We start from the raw sequence: 18,350 nt of genomic DNA, 5'->3' as shown, positions 1-18,350 counted from the left end.
TGATGAAAAGTTTTATGAAACGGGCCCCGGATCATGGCATTCGTAACGATGAATACCGATGAAAATCATAAATAGTATAACCTCCTATAACACATAGGGAAGCACGCATGCGCTTCTAGAGGACTCTGTCTTTATCATTACTTTAACATTGCCAGGTAATCTTTTTTTGTTTTTTTTTTAAAGATGGGTCGAGAAGAATATCATAGGTAAAAACATGGGTAATGACTTAATCCGAAGATTGCATGTGGCGGATGAATCGAGCCATAACCATGTACAACTGAGCGACTACAGTGTATGCATACCTATTGGATTGGGTTATATATTTACCGAACGTACATACACTAACACACCCTAACACACAACACTGTACAACCTTGCAATCATGCAACTGTGGAAATGTGCAGCCTTAAAAGCGTATATGACTGTAACTTGTGATGGCCAAAGTGCCATTAAAGAGACAACTACACATCCATGCATGTCTGTTAACCATACTATCGGGTTTTAACCAAACAGGATGCATGTAAGAGATCTCAGAACTATTCTTCCGTTAGACACACGCATGACGATTGGTTGTTAAGTGTTAACCAAATTATGACGCAGCAACTTTGCTCCTACTTGGCACAACCCTACTTGGCATATGCAATTCCGGTTGAGGATTTACAACCAATCATTCCTCGGTGTTGTACACGTATCCTTTGCAGTGTTATTAAACTCCTCAAAATAAGTTCTGCAATTAAAGTTTGATGTACCATATTTCTCTTATATCCTCATTATCTGCATTTAATATGACATTATAAGAAAGCCTGATTAATTATCATTAAAATGACACCTCACTTGCTATTATTGGGTTTTCGTGGAATGTGCAAAACAGCTGAATATGGGGACAAATCAAAAGTGAAAAGTCGCAACAATTCTGCTATTGATAATGTACAGTTTTGATAAAAAAAAAGGCCACTGGAATACGCAATGCTGAAATGACAGCACTTTCAAAAACTCTCATTTCCTAGACATCAGATGACTGTTTGGTCAACCTTTACGTTTAATTTTAATCTGCAGACACTACTGCAGTTTGTAATTCATGGATGAAGCCTGGAATATAATGATGATCTCACAATGCATTCTTTTCAAGTACATTCCTTCCCTGAAACGACAAAGCAAATGAGAATTTCACTGTTTGACATGTTTGCTCTATTTTGCAACATTTCACATTTGACCTTTCCTCATACTCAATCATACTAGTAGGGTACCTAAGGGGGGGGGGGTCACCGTGCACCCCCCCCCCCAGGACTCCTCGAAACTTACATTTTCAGGATTCTCATGACATACCAAAACACAATCAAGATGTTAACAGGAACGAAAAGTGGCTGTTCTAGGTGAAATTTAATGTATTCTATTGTTTTTCATAATTTCTTATGTATTTCTGTTTTTCAACTTTTGTTTTTTCTTTGTTTTTCTATTGGAAATTGTCACTGACCACTTTTCTACCATAATTCCCACAAAACTAATCAATGAAAGTGATTAATTGTAAAAATTATCAGGTTTTCATGACTTTCATGACAGAGCACCTGTTTTCCATAGGAAATGTACACAAAAGCACAAAATTGTGCCCGTTTTGGGACGACATTCCGTTACAAAAATGGCCGTGACTTCGCAAAAGTATGCGGGGAAGTTGCACATTTGGTCTCGAAAGTTGCGTGAGACTTGAACAAAACAAAGTCAAGTAAGTTTCGAGGAGTCCTGGGGGGGGGGGGGTGCACGGTGACCACCCCCCCCCCCCCTTAGGTACCCTACTATGTAGGCCCTACGTGTAAGCACATATATATTTTTATACATATATATATAGCACACCCTGTTGTCGTGGAAACAGAAGACATACATTTATGTCGAACGCACCCACGAAGTTAAATGACTTTCGGTTTATCACAAAGAAAGATATGGATAAATACTTAGTAAAGCATACCACCTCCTTAGAAATGAGAATTATATGTGAAAATTGATTTTTTTTCATGCAACATTAACCCTTTAAGGACGGGGGGGGGGGGGGAATCCGCCCCCTCCCCCCTCGAAGTTTCGCGCTATAAATCTGTCGCGAGGCTTCTTGACTTTGTTTTTCAAGTCTCGCACAACTTTTGAGACCAAATTTGCAACATCCGCGTATACTTTTGCGAAGTCACGCCCATTATTGTAACGGAATGTCCCCCCAAAACGGGCACAATTTTGTGATTTTGTGTACATTTCCTATGGAAAACAGGTGCTCTGTCATGAAAGTCATGAAAACCTGATTATTTTTACAATTAATCACTTTCATTGATTAGTTTTGTGGTAATTATGGTAGAAAAGTGGTCAGTGACTATTTCCAATAGAAAAACAAAGAAAAAAACAAAAGTTGAAAAACAGAGAAATACATAAGAAATTATGAAAAACAATAGAATACATTAAATTTCACCTAGAATAGCCACTTTTCGTTCCTGTTAACATCTTCATTATGTTTTGGTATGTCATGAGGATCCTGAAAATGTAAGTTTCGAGGAGTCCGGGGGGGGGGGGGGTGCACGGTGAACCCCCCTTAGGTACCCGACTATACTGTGCATTCCAGGAATACCCAATCATAGCAAGTGAGGTGTCATTTTAAAGATAATCAATGGAGCTTTCTTATGATGTCATATTTAATGAAGATAATGCGGGTATAAGAGAATATGATATATCAAATTTTACTTTCAGAACTTATTCTGAGGAGTTTATTTTTTTTTTACAAACAGTGTTATCCTGCTTGAAATCTGCTCTAAACGTTAAGCATTCCAGGCATGAAGACGTATTCGCCAAGAACTGCTTTGTGGCCACCAAAATAAACCGTAACAACTCATATTTGTACTCTATTTTTGTAAGCTCTTCTACTCAGCCCTTGCAGCGCAACTTTGCTGATGTGATCGTTTTAAGTCAAGGATTGCGGAAAAAAGGACAAAGGATATTTCCACTGCAGTGTATGAAAATAAGGACATCTTTTATCTAACTTTTCTATGTATTATGATTATCTTCCATTGGACATTTGATTATTTCTTTGTTTATTCCTAGAAGCTCTATTTTGTTTTCATAACCAAATGACAATTGGGAAGCAATCCTCCAGATTTGAATTGATGACACACTCGGTATTTTTATTGCAACTGATGGACAAATTTCCCTCCGTCAATCAAAAAGTAATCCTCCAGTTTGTTTTGTTTGCTTTGGGGTGTTTTTTCCCCGATTTTACACGATTATTCGTATTGGATATATTTGTAAGGCCCTTTGACAGAAAAGTCTTGAATGTTAATAGGTAAACAGATTTAAGTAAAAAGGTTTATCATGAACACGAAAACCGCCTCTCTTAACCCCTTTGCTTATGACAAGAAAGTCATATGCATAACGTTGGAGTCAACTGTCATGCCAATGGATAGTATCTGGGAATGGCCCTGCATGACCTGCTATCTTTCAGTAATCCTTCCTTCCTTCCTTCATCCTTTTTCCTTCCCTTAGTTCACCATCAAAAGTCCCATTCCCACTGTCTCTTGTTGCTTGTCTGTCGTCTTTGTTTACCGTGAGCGTTTTGTGCCTGTGTTTGTGCTTTTGTTCTAGTATATTTTTATTTCTGTATTGCGAGTTCGATTTTCTAAGTGGCCAACATTTTCTATACGAGTTTGCTTTCTTAGTACGCTTGCCTCGCTCTTCCAATAAGACAAATATTTTGAATATTAGTTTTCAATACATGTATATGTAGGCATACATTTTTTTGATAAATATAATCATATTTATATAGTACTATGAATATATATTACATATATTACATATGTGTTATTGTTAAACCTCATAGAGCTGCGAAAAAGTCAAGAAAAGGCCGAAGTCTTGGCAAATAAAGAACAGAGGAATGCTATGATTACCCCGTTACAAACGTATGATATGTTTTCATGACTGAATATTTGTGTGTGTATGTATATGTATATGACTATATATATATATATATATATATATATATATATATATATAAAATATATACATATATATATATATATATAAGTGTGTGTGTGTGTGTGTGTGTGTGTGTGTGTGTTTGTGCGTGTGTATGTGTGTTTGCGTGTGAGAGAGAGACCCTGTTTCTCTCGCCAGGCATTTAAAGTATCTAAAATAATGAATATTTCAGTTTAAATTAACTCTCCAAACCCATCTACACTTTTTTTAATTACTGAAAAGAAATAAGCTCTCATTGTGGAAAGCGTGTACCGAGAAAATATGCTCCGAAGTAAACATGGTAAAGGGTTTACCAAATTGTGCTCGCTGTGCAATGAATGGCACAAAGAAAATGTAATTCGCCTTAGCAATGACGATGAATTAAAGCTGAAATAAAGAAAGCTCTATTCACTCAGGAAGAGTAGAGGTATTCTAGGAGAGTAGAGGTGACTAGAAGGGAAGGTTCAAACTCCTTCTCAGGCCTCACACATTTTCAAAAAAAGAATACCTCTACTCTCCCTTACTCTCTATCTCGCCTCGCCTTTCTCACCTCTCCCTCTTGACTTATCCACTATCTCTTCTTCCAACAGGCCTTTTTTTTCAGGACTTACCACATGGTGAACCTTTAAAGGGTGTGTAAAGTTCTGGTCGAGGTGAGGATTTAGCTTTTAACATTTTGCGAGATATTCAGAAACCACTGTATAATATCTCAAAGAGCATGCTATTCTAAGGAATATATTTTGAAATGGCTGAGATATCCCAAAACAAGGTGAAACAAAGAGATCCTAATAAAAGGTGTGTCCTGTAGTCTTTTATCTTTATTACTTTTTGGATATATCAGCCATGTGAAAACCAGTTTTCATCAAATAAACGTTGAATCCTTCATAAAATTTCATGCTCTTTTATAATAAGAGGTTTCTCAGTATCTCACTTAGGAATGTTCGAAACATGAATCCCCACCTCAACTAGTACTGTACAGGCCCTTTAAAGTCCATCTTCGTCATCGACACCACCAAGCAAACCGCAACCTTCAAAAAGGTGTTCTAGAAATTTGTCTAGAAACACAATATCTCATTAGTTTTATGATTCCAATCTTAAGAATAAAGTAGAGGAAGAATTGCTATTTTAGAAAATAATTTTGAAAAATTCAAGATCGACTAGGTTGACTCTCTCCGTCTATTTTGAATCCTCGGTTTTCTCTGTATTGTTTTTTTTTGTGATGCACGGTCACGCACACACACACACACGTACAAAATATAGGGATGGAGGGAGGGAGAGAGCGAGAGAGATACATACATACAGACAAGCAAACAGAGAGAGATGAGAGAGAGAGAGAAATCTTTAAAAATGATCCTTAGTGAACTGTGCATGTGATCGTAGGCACTGTCAGATTGGCAAAAAATCGAGAAGTTTAAATCGCAAAGTCTTTGTGATCTTCTGTCGTCTGGTCACACTGTCACGGAAAGTTTTTCAGGAAGTCTGCGGTCACCTGTTTATAGTATTTTAATAATTGGTGGTTAGGTTAATATTTGAGACGAGTTATTAGGCTTTATGAATGGAAAGAGTTATATTATGCACCGTATAACATATTGCACCAACTACTAACACATATTTTTTAAACATTTTTTTTGCAATAACTTTTCTTGGTAAATCTTAATGGAGGTCATTACCGGCTAAGAGCTTATCAAAAGGAAAAAGAAAAAGAGAAACTCTCGTCTCAAACTTGATTTCTTGCACATTATCTAAATATCCATATGCGCCTTTAATAGCCTTGTTTGCCATTGTATGTGGTTTGACAACAAGTAAAAACATGAGTTGGAATCTGAATATCTATAAATCAATCATGTATCATAAATACACATTACCTGATTATGCAAAAATGCATATTAATACAGTATGCCAGTATGCTGAAATTCAATTGGAATCACACAAATTTTGGAAATGAATAGTGTAGTCCAGTTTACTTCCAATTCATGCAAGGAATAATCAGTGTATTTACTTGGGAATGGCTTTGTTGGTATGTCTCCTGCTGTCACTCTTGGTCACGTGACTGTATGTTGTGTTGATGGGTATTTGGTAAGGCTTGAGATTAAGATTAGATTTCACTGGCATCAACCCGTTTCATCATGATTTCTGAGATCCCCATAGACGCTTTGTCGTCTTAAGTCAGACTTAATTTGATATGCAATGGGGATGAATTTTATAATGCATGTGATGCGTAGAAATTCACATGTGTGATAGGAAAAAAAAAGGTTATACTTTGTGTAATGTATAGGCCGACTTATCTATTTTTTCGTATTCTGGTATGTTGTTAGAGATAATTGATAAAGAAAACAACGATGTATATTTGATTGGGGATTTAAATATTAATCTTTTGAGCACGGACGAAATAAACTATGCAATGTTATACAAGCAATATGTGTAACACAAAAAATAATAAATTTGTACGTTGATTGATGATGATATGCACTGATATAAGTAAATGTTATTTGAAATCTAGTAGTCTGGATGGTGAAATTTCTGCTCACTTACCTACTATTTTGTGGTGACACAATTTACCCTAGTGTTAAATGCTTCAGGTTCAACTGTACATGATTTGTCAGTTGTGACTATTAAAATTTAACTTGAATACAGGTCCTCCGCTTAATGCCCTACCGAGGGGCAGCGGGCTTTCCCTCTTACAGGGGTGGGGGGTGGGGGACTGTATGATTACAAAGAGCATTGCTCAGCCTAATTCGGAAATCTCTCGTTGTCACTTTTTCTGTTTCTCTCTTGCTCGCTTAATTGGTCTTTTCGAAACGAGAAAATAATACCTTATATATATATATATATATATATATATATATATGTGACCGTGCACCTCAAAACGAACATAAAGTCGCACACACTGATTTTGCGTGAGGACTGAAAATAAGTAAAGTGGGTCAACCTAGCCGAACTTGACTTTTTCGTATTTTCTGAAAGAGAGGGTCTTCTTTTACATTATGCTAAAATCTGGTATCATAAAACGGGCAGGAAAGTGTGCTTTTTTAGCAGTTTATCTCGAACATTTTTGGTAGAATAGTATGATTAGGTGTGTCTTTAGAATCCTTTTTTCATTTCTGAAAAACCTTGCCCACACTCTTCACTTTCAACTCTAATAACTTTTGAAAGGATAGTGCTACTGCTTTGAAAGTTGGCATTAATTATGGACAGAATGTGTTTATGAGGCATGCTTAATTTCAGTTTAATTTGATAATCCCTTCATTGTTTTTACTCTGGCGGTTTACTTCCTGTTTTTTGTCCCATCCATCGCACAGCCAGCACGGTTTGGTAAAGAGTAAGCGCTTGAATAGACACTGTACTTCAGAGCCTCTTTTCTCAGTTCACACTTTTCCTGAGTTTGTGCTTTCTTTCCAATATTTAGATAGGTTAGGAGAGTCCATTTGATTTGAGTTATACATCATTTTAAAGCTTAAAGTCTGCTCTTTCAGAATATGGTCTTAACTAAAAAATTCATGTCTGGCGACGTTTTGTTTGTTTTGAGGTGCAGGGTCATATATATATATATATATATATATATATATATATATATATATATATATGCTCCCTATCCCTAGTTACGAGGTTTTACTTTTTTCTGGTTTCTGGATTCTTTTTTCTTTTTTGTTAGTTCAGAAGGACAGGACAGACGAAAACTTTGAACATACTGGATGCAAATGTGACGATAACTGTATTCTTAGAAAATGTTTCGTTCCAAGCAACTTTTTTGCAACTGCAATGAACGACTGCAAATAATGTTTCGATAAAGTTTTTGTTTTCTTCTTTAGTGTAACTACAGTGGAGAACAATCCAGACACAATGATATGAAAAAAATATATTCTCCCTTTTCCATATCTTTTTACCATAATAGTTCTCATAGAAAAGATTTGATTAGACAAGTCTGGTCTTATTGTTATATTTTTCTTGTTTTTGCTTAAAAATCACAAACAAGAACACCAAAACACATACGTATGGCTGCTTGCAGCTATGAATGTCCCTCTTCTCTCTTTGTTGTCTTTTTCTTTATATGCAAGTGTGGATACGGCTAAATCATATTGAATATCATGAATGAAAGTGCCCGTGCGCGCACACGCCTGCACACAGAAAAAGTCAATGCGAATGTCAGTCTGAATGTTGGTAAGATTTTTCATTTCGACGTTTCGAGATTTTTCAGGAAGTGATTGTGAGAGCATAGAGAGACTACGAACAATCAGACCTAATCTAAGACACATGCAAGCAGGTATTTAACGGTGGAGCGCTTACTGAAAGTTCCCATTTCATAGGTGCAGGCTTCAAGAGGATGCGTCATCAGCAGTTCCCAAAGTGTCATTGCTGAATTTTGCCCTGGAATTTCATTCATCGAGGAAAGGTAACCTTTTTCATGAATTTCCATCTATGCTATACTTTTTGTGACATCTAAATTTATACTTTCCTATATCCCAATACCATGGTTTTAGCCAACTTTAGGATTTCAATGATTTTTTGTTTGTCTTTTCGATGACATACTCAGTTTGGGTATTTTTCTGACCTTATATACTATAGACATTCGTGCCGCATAAACATGTGATATATTATTTCCGTATCCGAGCCATATTTCATATCAATGCTGTTTCCGAAACGGGATGTCCTAGTATCAGTTGCAACCTAGTGATATCAAGACGAATGAAAAGGAAAATGTAATGTTACCAATGCAATCATTTTAGTGTAACAGACTTCATTTTATATTCATAAACAGAACTGTTACCTTCTTAGAGAACATATGAAATACATGTGCGTGAAAACCTCCCAGATTTCCAAATGCGTACTTATTAGCATTTTGTTGTTGCTGTTGTGATCAAGCTTTAACTCGAGGACGAAGACAAAAAAAAGGGTAATTCATCTAAAGTGTCAAAATTTAAAGTGGTGCATTAAAGAAAGATTCGTGATCATTATATATTTACTTTTCTGCAGTACATCAGTCTCTGCTGACACAATGGACAGCAGCTCGTCTAGTCACAACGAATCAGATGAAATAATTATGGTGTCTTCGCCGCTGTCTCCTTCTTTGAATTGGGAGGTAGGAGTTGTTTTTTGTGTAACCCTGTGCACAGTTCTGGGAAACTCGTTGATACTGCTTGCGTTCGCCACTGAAAAGAGACTGAGGACCTATAGCAACTACTACATCATCAACATAACATTGGCTGATCTGTTTGTGGGATTGGTTTGCATGCCTCTTCGTTCATTGATATTTCTGTTTGATCGTCGATGGGTCTTTGGTCTGGCCCTTTGCCACATTTCAATCACTTTCCACAACGCGCTGCCTGGAATCTCTGACTTTGGTGTCGTGGTGATAAGCTTCGATCGCTACCTAGCAACCAGTTACCCGCTACTGCATCGTCGACGAAAAAGTAAGAGGGTGGCTGTTTTTGTGAATATAATTACCTGGGTAATTCCGCTTATGATGTGGCTTGGAGTGAGCACAATCTGGGACTTAGTTAGTCCGAATGAGCGCACTAATGAGGCAGGTTTTTGTCACCCGAATTACGTTGAGAATTTAATTGCAAGTATTATCGCGGTTGCTCTGCAAGCTTACGTTCCTTTTTTGACGATATTGATAATCTCCATAAACATTTACCACAAGGTGATATCGTTAGGCAAAAATCTCCTTGCTCCTAGGGCCGGCAAAGAACTTAAAGAGGAGAGAAATCATTTATCAGTTATTTCCACTTCGGTTAATATGGAGCAGGCATCACGACAATTGGGGCAGTCGAACATTGCAAAAAGCCCAAAGCGTGAAAGATTTAGCCGAAGTAGCACGACCGACAGCAGCAAGGCTTTGCGAACATTGGCCTTTCTCGTGATAGCATTCTTCATCACGTGGTTACCAAGCACGTTGGTCCTCATCCTCCGGTCGGCGCTGCCCATGTGGTTCGTACGCCTACCCTTTGAGATACATCTTCGTGAAACGGCTCGATGGATTATGTTCTGCAATAGTACCATCAATCCATTGGCATATGCATTAGCTCAGCCATTTCTCCGCAAGACTATCTTTAAGATGTTCTGTCGAGATTGGTAGACGCAATTACATGTCAGCACTTAGTATCATTTACGCCTAAACGCAGCCAGATTTTCTCGTGTCGTTATTTTTTCAGTTAATTTGTTTACGTGAGTAGGTGTACTGGTAAGATTTTCCTCAGACTCAAAGATGAATGAATTCAAGATATTCAGCATATTATGAAAGTTAAATTTAGTGAATTCGTCTTTTCATACAGTCATTTACGTTTCCTCTTTATGAGTGACAATATCTCGCACTTAAGAATATCTAAAAGAACTTGGGAAAGCGCATCATCCGTTCTGCACTCAAATAGAAGAGAATCTGGCCCTTAGAGCTGTCATGTTTTAATGGTATCTCTATCTCTTTGAACTGCTTATTTCTGTTTCGGTCAACATGTGATTAATAATATGCTCTTAATTCGTCACGTTTAATTTTGATTAGGGACTTTAATCTCTCTCTAACATGCATTTCGCAGGACCCTGCAAACTACGTAAGTCGGCAGTAATCAACTTTATGGAAGTGAAATGAAATAAGGAAAATTCAATGCCACTGTCTAAATGTCCAACCCCGTCCACATCAAAGTGATTTTTTCCAAGCGTACAACAGCACTCAACATCACTGTTTGTTATTGTAATAAAAACAAAAACTCGCAACATTTGAAGCAATTTCACAGGGACGAAGTTTGTAGTGCATGGAAGTGGACGATTGTATTTTGCACTTAAACATTAAAAATAACTTCATTGCAGCGCATATCTATTAGTCAATTTAATTTAGTGAGTGAGTAAGGATGACTGAAAAAGTCAGGTACTATTGAAAAAAAAATGTCAGTCTTCAAATGTACACACATTGTTTTCTCGAGATGTTATTCATTTGATAAATGAGATAATGATTCACATGAACGAATTTCGATGATTCAAGCTTTATATAATTTTCGCGATTTCTTTGTGCTGAGATCCACTGTAAGATTCGTTCTGACAGTTTTTTTTTTAATACTGTAGGAAAATAGTTTAATTAAAATAGTGAATTAATCATTTCTCTGATAATTATTCCTGTCATCACATTGTACGTTCTTTGTCAAATGTTGAGGTTAGCATTAATTGTAGTAATGAATATTGTCTCTAATAATATGATGGTTCATTGATTGGCATATCAGCTAATATCATGTGTCTCTTGATCATAATATTGTGTGACCGTTCATCACAAAACGAACAAAAGGTCGCCCCCCCCCCCTTGATTTGAAATATGAAAGAGCATGTAATTCCATGAGGAATTCAATGTCCTTGTTTGATGAAAATTGGTTTTGAAATGGCACAGATATCCAAAACAGAGCGATTCTAATAAAGTGTTTGACTCACACTTTATTACGATCGTTCTGCTTTTACATTGTTTTTGGATGTTTCAGTCATTCCAAACCCGATTTTCATCAAATAGACATTGAATTCCTGCTAAAATTGTATGATCTGTACTGTTTCATAAGTGTTTTCTTGGTATCTTGCAAAAACTTAAAGGCCCAATTCTTATCTCCACCAACACTGTATCATCCCTTTAAAAGAGCATGCTTAATTTCAGCTTAATCTGATAATCCTTTCATTGTTGTTGCTCCAGTGGTTTACATCCTGGTTTTTTTTTCACTCATTCATTCATATATATTTTATTTTCATTTCCAAAACAATATACATAAAGGTTATACAAACGTTATGATATCATATCTTGTAACATATAACACATCTTGTTTCATTCATCGCACAGCTAACACGGTTTGTTAAAGATTAAACGCCTGAATAGACCCTATACTGCAGTTCACGCTTTTCCAGGGTGTATGCATTCTTGCCAGTATTTAGAATCCATTTGAATTGAGTTATACATCATTTTAAAGCCTAGAGTCTGTTCTTTCATTACATTTCATTTTATTTCATTTATTTCCACATTAAAAACAACAATCATTACATTTCAAGTCATAGTATAAACATATTCATTGTGGGGGACCAATTAAAGCCTTTCAGGCTTGTTGGGAATAGGCCCCAAAGTAAATACAAGACTTTCTCAACTTACAATATATAGATACAAAATATATAGAACACAAATGGTGCACAATCAAGCAGGATGAAGAAGGAAAAAGAAGAGAGTAAAATACTGGCAGAGTATACAAAACCATGTTGCTATTACATACGGAAAGTGCGTCTAAAATTGTTTCTGAACTGCTGTAATGATTTGTAGGTTTTCAGTTCGTTTGTTAAAGTATTCCACAAAATGGGACCTTGATAAAAAATTGTTGACTTGGCTAATTCGGTTCGATAAAGGGGAGGATGAAAATTTTGTTGGTTTCTTGTATTATAAGAATGAATACTGCTGTTGAGATGAAAACATAGTTGTAAGGGGGCTGGTAATGCACCAAATAAATACTGTTGCATAAAAATTCCTGTTTGGAAGGCAATTATATCTTGAATTGGTAATATATTCATTTTTTTGAATAATGCAGAAGTTTGTGACAAATAATGTGAATGAGTTATGATACGAATAGCTTTCTTTTGCAACAAATGAATACGTTTCACATTCTTTTTAGTTGAATGGCCCCAGACGAGAGTACAATAACTCAAGTGAGATGAAATGAAAGAATGATATAACAATTTCAACACATGCTTAGGTAAAAATTTCAGTTTTCGCAATATACCAATATTTCTTGACAGTGTGTTGCAGAGCATATAGACATGACTATTCCAAGACAGTTTATCATCCAGCATAACACCCAGAAACTTTATATTTGTTACACGTTTAATCATATCACTATTATAATATAAAACAAAATTATCAGTACACTCACGAATCCCAAATATCATAAAATTAGTTTTTCCTGCATTCAAAATTAACTTATTTGCCTGCATCCATGTATCTAATTTCTTCAATTCTGTATTCATATTGTCAAATAATAATGACAGATCATTGTTACGCATAAAAATATTTGTATCGTCAGCAAACAATATAATAATTTAACAATTGAGAACAGTTTGGTAAATCATTTATGTAAATCAAAAAGAGAAGAGGGCCAAAAATGGAACCTTGGGGGACTCCACATTTTACAACGTATCCGATTTGAAACCTTCTATTACAGTATATTGCTGTCGATTATATAAATAACTTTCGAACCACTTTAAAGCCACACCCCGTATACCATAATGACTAAGCTTATGCAATAGAATATCATGATCAATAGAGTCAAAGGCTTTTGACAGGTCAATGAAGACAGATAAAGTAAATTCTTTGTTTTCAATCCCTTGGATGATATTTTGCATAAATTCTAATACTGCGGAACAAGTGGAGTGCCCGTTTCTGAAACCATACTGATTTGGAATGAGTGTATTGGAATCTTGAAGAAATGCGGTAACTCTATTGTAAATACATCTTTCAAATATCTTAGCAAATGTATTAAGATTAGATATGGGACGATAATTACTCATAATACTTCTATCACCTTTTTTATATATTGGGATTACACGTGCTATTTGAGATTTCAGCTTTATCTGTGACCAACTCATTATCTATTTTTATTCCGTGTGAACTTAAATTTCTATTCTCATTATTTTTTAAGAGCCCATTTACACATTACCATATTTTCCGAATATCATTCTTCACAATATCAAATTTATCAGAATAATATTTACATTTTGCTTTTTTCAACTCATTCGTAACATAATTTCTAAATTGCTTATAAACATTTGTACGGTATTGAGTTGGGTTTCTCAAATACTTCTTATACAAAACAGATCTTTTCCGACATAACTTCTGCAAATGAAAAGTCATCCAAACTTTCTTATTCTTCCTTTTACATTTATGTTCCTTTAAAAGGAAAACACTTATAATATATCTGTTATCTCTTGCACATAGTTATCATAAGATTCGTTCACATCATTTGTGATTTCTACTGATATACTCTGACTTTCAACACAAAATTTTTGAAGAGTTTCATTATTGATGCATCTTGTGCTAAAACAAATTTCAGAGTGATCCTTTGAAGGTAACAATTCAGCCATAATGACAAAGACCGGCAGGTGGTCACTAACGTCACAAACAAGTATACCAGGTGTATAATAAGTATCTGTATTGAGGAATATATTGTCTAAAGTAGTTCTACTTTTGTTTGTAATACGAGTTGGGGAGCTTATGACTGGATGAAATGAAAAACATGACATACAATCAAAAAAGGCATCAACACTTGGATTTTGAGTAATTTGAGATAGGTCAATATTGAAATCTCCCATAATACCACAATCACACTTATGAATATCAATTTCATCAAACACTTGCATTATTTCTTCAACAAAGCCATGAATGGAAGCATGTGGTGGCCGATAAATTATTCCAATTAACCTGTTCTTGCCTTTACGTGGTATTTCTATGAATAAACATTCAAAATTATTGTACTCTCTCGTCAAATCTAATCTCACAACATATCGAACAGATTTGAGGATATACACTCCTGTTCCACCTCCTCGTCCATGAATTCTATCATTATTTTCAAAAACATAGTCTTGCAGTTGATACATTTGTAGAGGAGATGACTTTGTTAACCATGTTTCTGTCAATCCTATTATTTCAAATTCATATTTCAAAGTATTGATATATGACTCCTTTGTTTCACACAGTAAATTGATGACTCACATTGTGTTTAGAAGTGAACTACATCATTACCATCATTATCACATTGACGGTTACAGTTCGTTATTCCAATGGTTCGTTAATCCGAAAAAAGAAATAAGGTTCGTAATTACAAAGGTTTGTCTACGCCCCCCCCCCCTTTTTTTTAAATAAATTTTCGGATTAACGGTCCTTTTGCATTCTTTGGATTAACAAACCTTCGGAATAAAGAACTCGTTACATTTTTGGATTAACTAACCTTAGGAATGAAGATAACCTCCAAAACTGACACGAGCAAAGGTTTGTAGAAAATAAATGATCAGGTGACCTGACCATTCCACGTGAACAAGTGTTTATAAGTGACATATTAGGCAGCCTTTTTAGATCACATGTACCTTGATTTCCAAGTTAGAAAACAGTCATAAAAAACAACAACAACAAAACCTCCAGCATTTTTCTTTTTCGATTAAGGTCTTCTTCTTAGGCTCATTCGAGTTCATTATTTGAAAAAAAAAAAGGATTTTCGGACACCTGTACTGTTATATGTCGTGTAGTCATGATAACCGGAATTATCAACAGGTCGATGCACTTTGGTTTTGTTTCGAATGGCCAGTTTTTCAAATCCGAATGAGTCTTACTAAGCAATACTGTGTGTTATGATGCCGTCTCCTCTAACAGCGACAAAACACTCTGTCCCTCGGAAAGGACTTAAGATGGAGATCCCGTGAGTGAGACAATCCCATCCCACGGACCTATGGCAAGCCATATTACTTTTTAAAAAGATTTTCTGATATCACGAATTCCCTTTCGTGATATCAAAAGTTCGAATTTCTGATATCACAAATTCAATTTTTGATATCACAAATACCCATTGGTTTATCACGTAAAACCAATTTTTGATATCACGAAATCGAATTAGTGATATCACAAATTCAATTCGTGATATCATGAATTCAATTCGAGATATCACGAATTCACATTCTTGATATCAAGAAATACATTTTGTGATATCACTAATTCTAATTTGTGATATCATTAATTTACATGGAATTTCAGCACATATCTTTCGCAAAGAAATAATTTGATTTCGAGCATTAGTTTTGCGCTGAAATTCAACCGTAAATTCCAGCGTTAGTTGAGGGCAGGAATACAAAGGGAATTCGAGCTTTAGTTCAGTGCAGAAAACCAAGGGGAATTTGAGCGTTAGTTGAGCGCAGAAATACACACGGAATTCGAGCATTAGTTTTGCGCTGAAATTCAGCTGTGAATTCGAGCGTTAGTTGAGAGCAGAAATACACAAGGAATTCGAGCGTTAGTTTTGCGCTGAAATTCAACTGTGAATTCGAGCGTTAGTTGAGCGCAGAAATACACAGGGAATTCGAGCATTAGTTCAGTGCAGAAAACCAACGGGAATTTGAGCGTTAGTTGAGTGCAGAAATACAAAGTGAATTCGAGCATTGATTTTGCGCTGAAATTCAACTGTGAATTCGAGCGTTAGTTGAGGGCAGAAATACACAGGGAATTCGAGCTTTAGTTCAGTGCAGAAAACCAACGGGAATTTGAGCGTTAGTTGAGCGCAGAAATACACAGGGAATTCGAGCATTAGTTTTGCGCTGAAATTCAGCTGTGAATTCGAGCATTAGTTGAGCGCAGAAATACACAGGGAATTCGAGCATTAGTTTTGCGCTGAAATTCAACTGTGAATTCGAGCGTTAGTTGAGCGCAGAAATACACAGGGAATTCGAGCATTAGTTCAGTGCAGAAAACCAACGGGAATTTGAGCGTTAGTTGAGTGCAGAAATACAAAGTGAATTCGAGCATTGATTTTGCGCTGAAATTCAACTGTGAATTCGAGCGTTAGTTGAGGGCAGAAATACACAGGGAATTCGAGCTTTAGTTCAGTGCAGAAAACCAACGGGAATTTGAGCGTTAGTTGAGCGCAGAAATACACACGGAATTCGAGCATTAGTTTTGCGCTGAAATTCAACTGTGAATTCGAGCATTAGTTGAGCGCAGAAATACACAGGGAATTCGAGCATTAGTTTTGCGCTGAAATTCAGCTGTGAATTCGAGCGTTAGTTGAGCGCAGAAATACACAGGGAATTCGAGCATTAGTTCAGTGCAGAAAACCAACGGGAATTTGAGCGTTAGTTGAGTGCAGAAATACAAAGTGAATTCGAGCATTGATTTTGCGCTGAAATTCAACTGTGAATTCGAGCGTTAGTTGAGGGCAGAAATACACAGGGAATTCGAGCTTTAGTTCAGTGCAGAAAACCAACGGGAATTTGAGCGTTAGTTGAGCGCAGAAATACACAGGGAATTCGAGCATTAGTTTTGCGCTGAAATTCAGCTGTGAATTCGAGCATTAGTTGAGCGCAGAAATACACAGGGAATTCGAGCATTAGTTTTGCGCTGAAATTCAACTGTGAATTCGAGCGTTAGTTGAGCGCAGAAATACACAGGGAATTCGAGCATTAGTTCAGTGCAGAAAACCAACGGGAATTTGAGCGTTAGTTGAGTGCAGAAATACAAAGTGAATTCGAGCATTGATTTTGCGCTGAAATTCAACTGTGAATTCGAGCGTTAGTTGAGGGCAGAAATACACAGGGAATTCGAGCTTTAGTTCAGTGCAGAAAACCAACGGGAATTTGAGCGTTAGTTGAGCGCAGAAATACATAGGGAATTCGAGCATTAGTTTTGCGCTGAAATTCAGCTGTGAATTCGAGCATTAGTTGAGCGCAGAAATACACAGGGAATTCGAGCATTAGTTTTGCGCTGAAATTCAACTGTGAATTCGAGCGTTAGTTGAGCGCAGAAATACACAAGGAATTCGAGCATTATTTTTGCGCTGAAATTCAACTGTGAATCCGAGCGTTAGTTGAGCGCAGAAATACACTGTGAATTCGAGCATTAGTTTAGCGCAGATATTCCTATGGAATTTCAGGTGTTATCTTTACATAGTATATAACGATAGTTACAAAAAAACCTAAATGAAGAGTTTTGGCAACTCGTCTTCACTTAAAGTGATTAGGAATTGGTTTTAAAAGAATCGATGAAAATAAATCGTTTAGCAACATATCTAAGATGCCATTATTGATATGTTGTCAATTTCTTCAAAGTCATTATTATATTCTTATTTTTCTCCATTTCTCGCCACTGATTTGGCAGAGACTGGTTGACCTACAACTTTTGTTTCCGCTTCTCTTTACTCTGTCATGTGAAAGATACTCTCTCCCGACCTCCCCCTGTTACTCCTCCGAGTAAATAAGAGATATTTCTCATTGCGCAGAATAAATTAACAAAATTGAAGTCCTTCGTACCACTGCTTTTTTTTTACTACAAATTCTAACTGTTTGTTTGCCATGCATACTGCTGCATAAACTCCTCATAAGATCCGGATATCTTCACTCTTCTTGATCTGGTCTGAAGACATTTGGGCTTGTGCATTCCAGTTTTGTTCTCCCCGGTTTTGGTTCTTTAATAAGCTTGCCTGTATAATTACACTTTAAATTATTTTACAAAATCATAAACATATTGGGTCAGGCAAACTGTACACCCAACACTATTGGTCTTAATGGATACACCCCGTTGTTCTGGAGGACTGATTTTGAGGAGTGAGAAAATGTCTTTAGGAGAAACACGTTGCTTTATGTGACCACCAGCCGACACCAGTGGTGGACATTTG

This window comes from Diadema antillarum, unplaced genomic scaffold (assembly GCF_040938485.1).
Source record: "Diadema antillarum isolate AM-2024a unplaced genomic scaffold, OU_Dant_1.0 scf00000049, whole genome shotgun sequence".
Taxonomy (NCBI): Eukaryota; Metazoa; Echinodermata; class Echinoidea; order Diadematoida; family Diadematidae; genus Diadema; species Diadema antillarum.
This window is presented reverse-complemented; position numbering follows the sequence as displayed.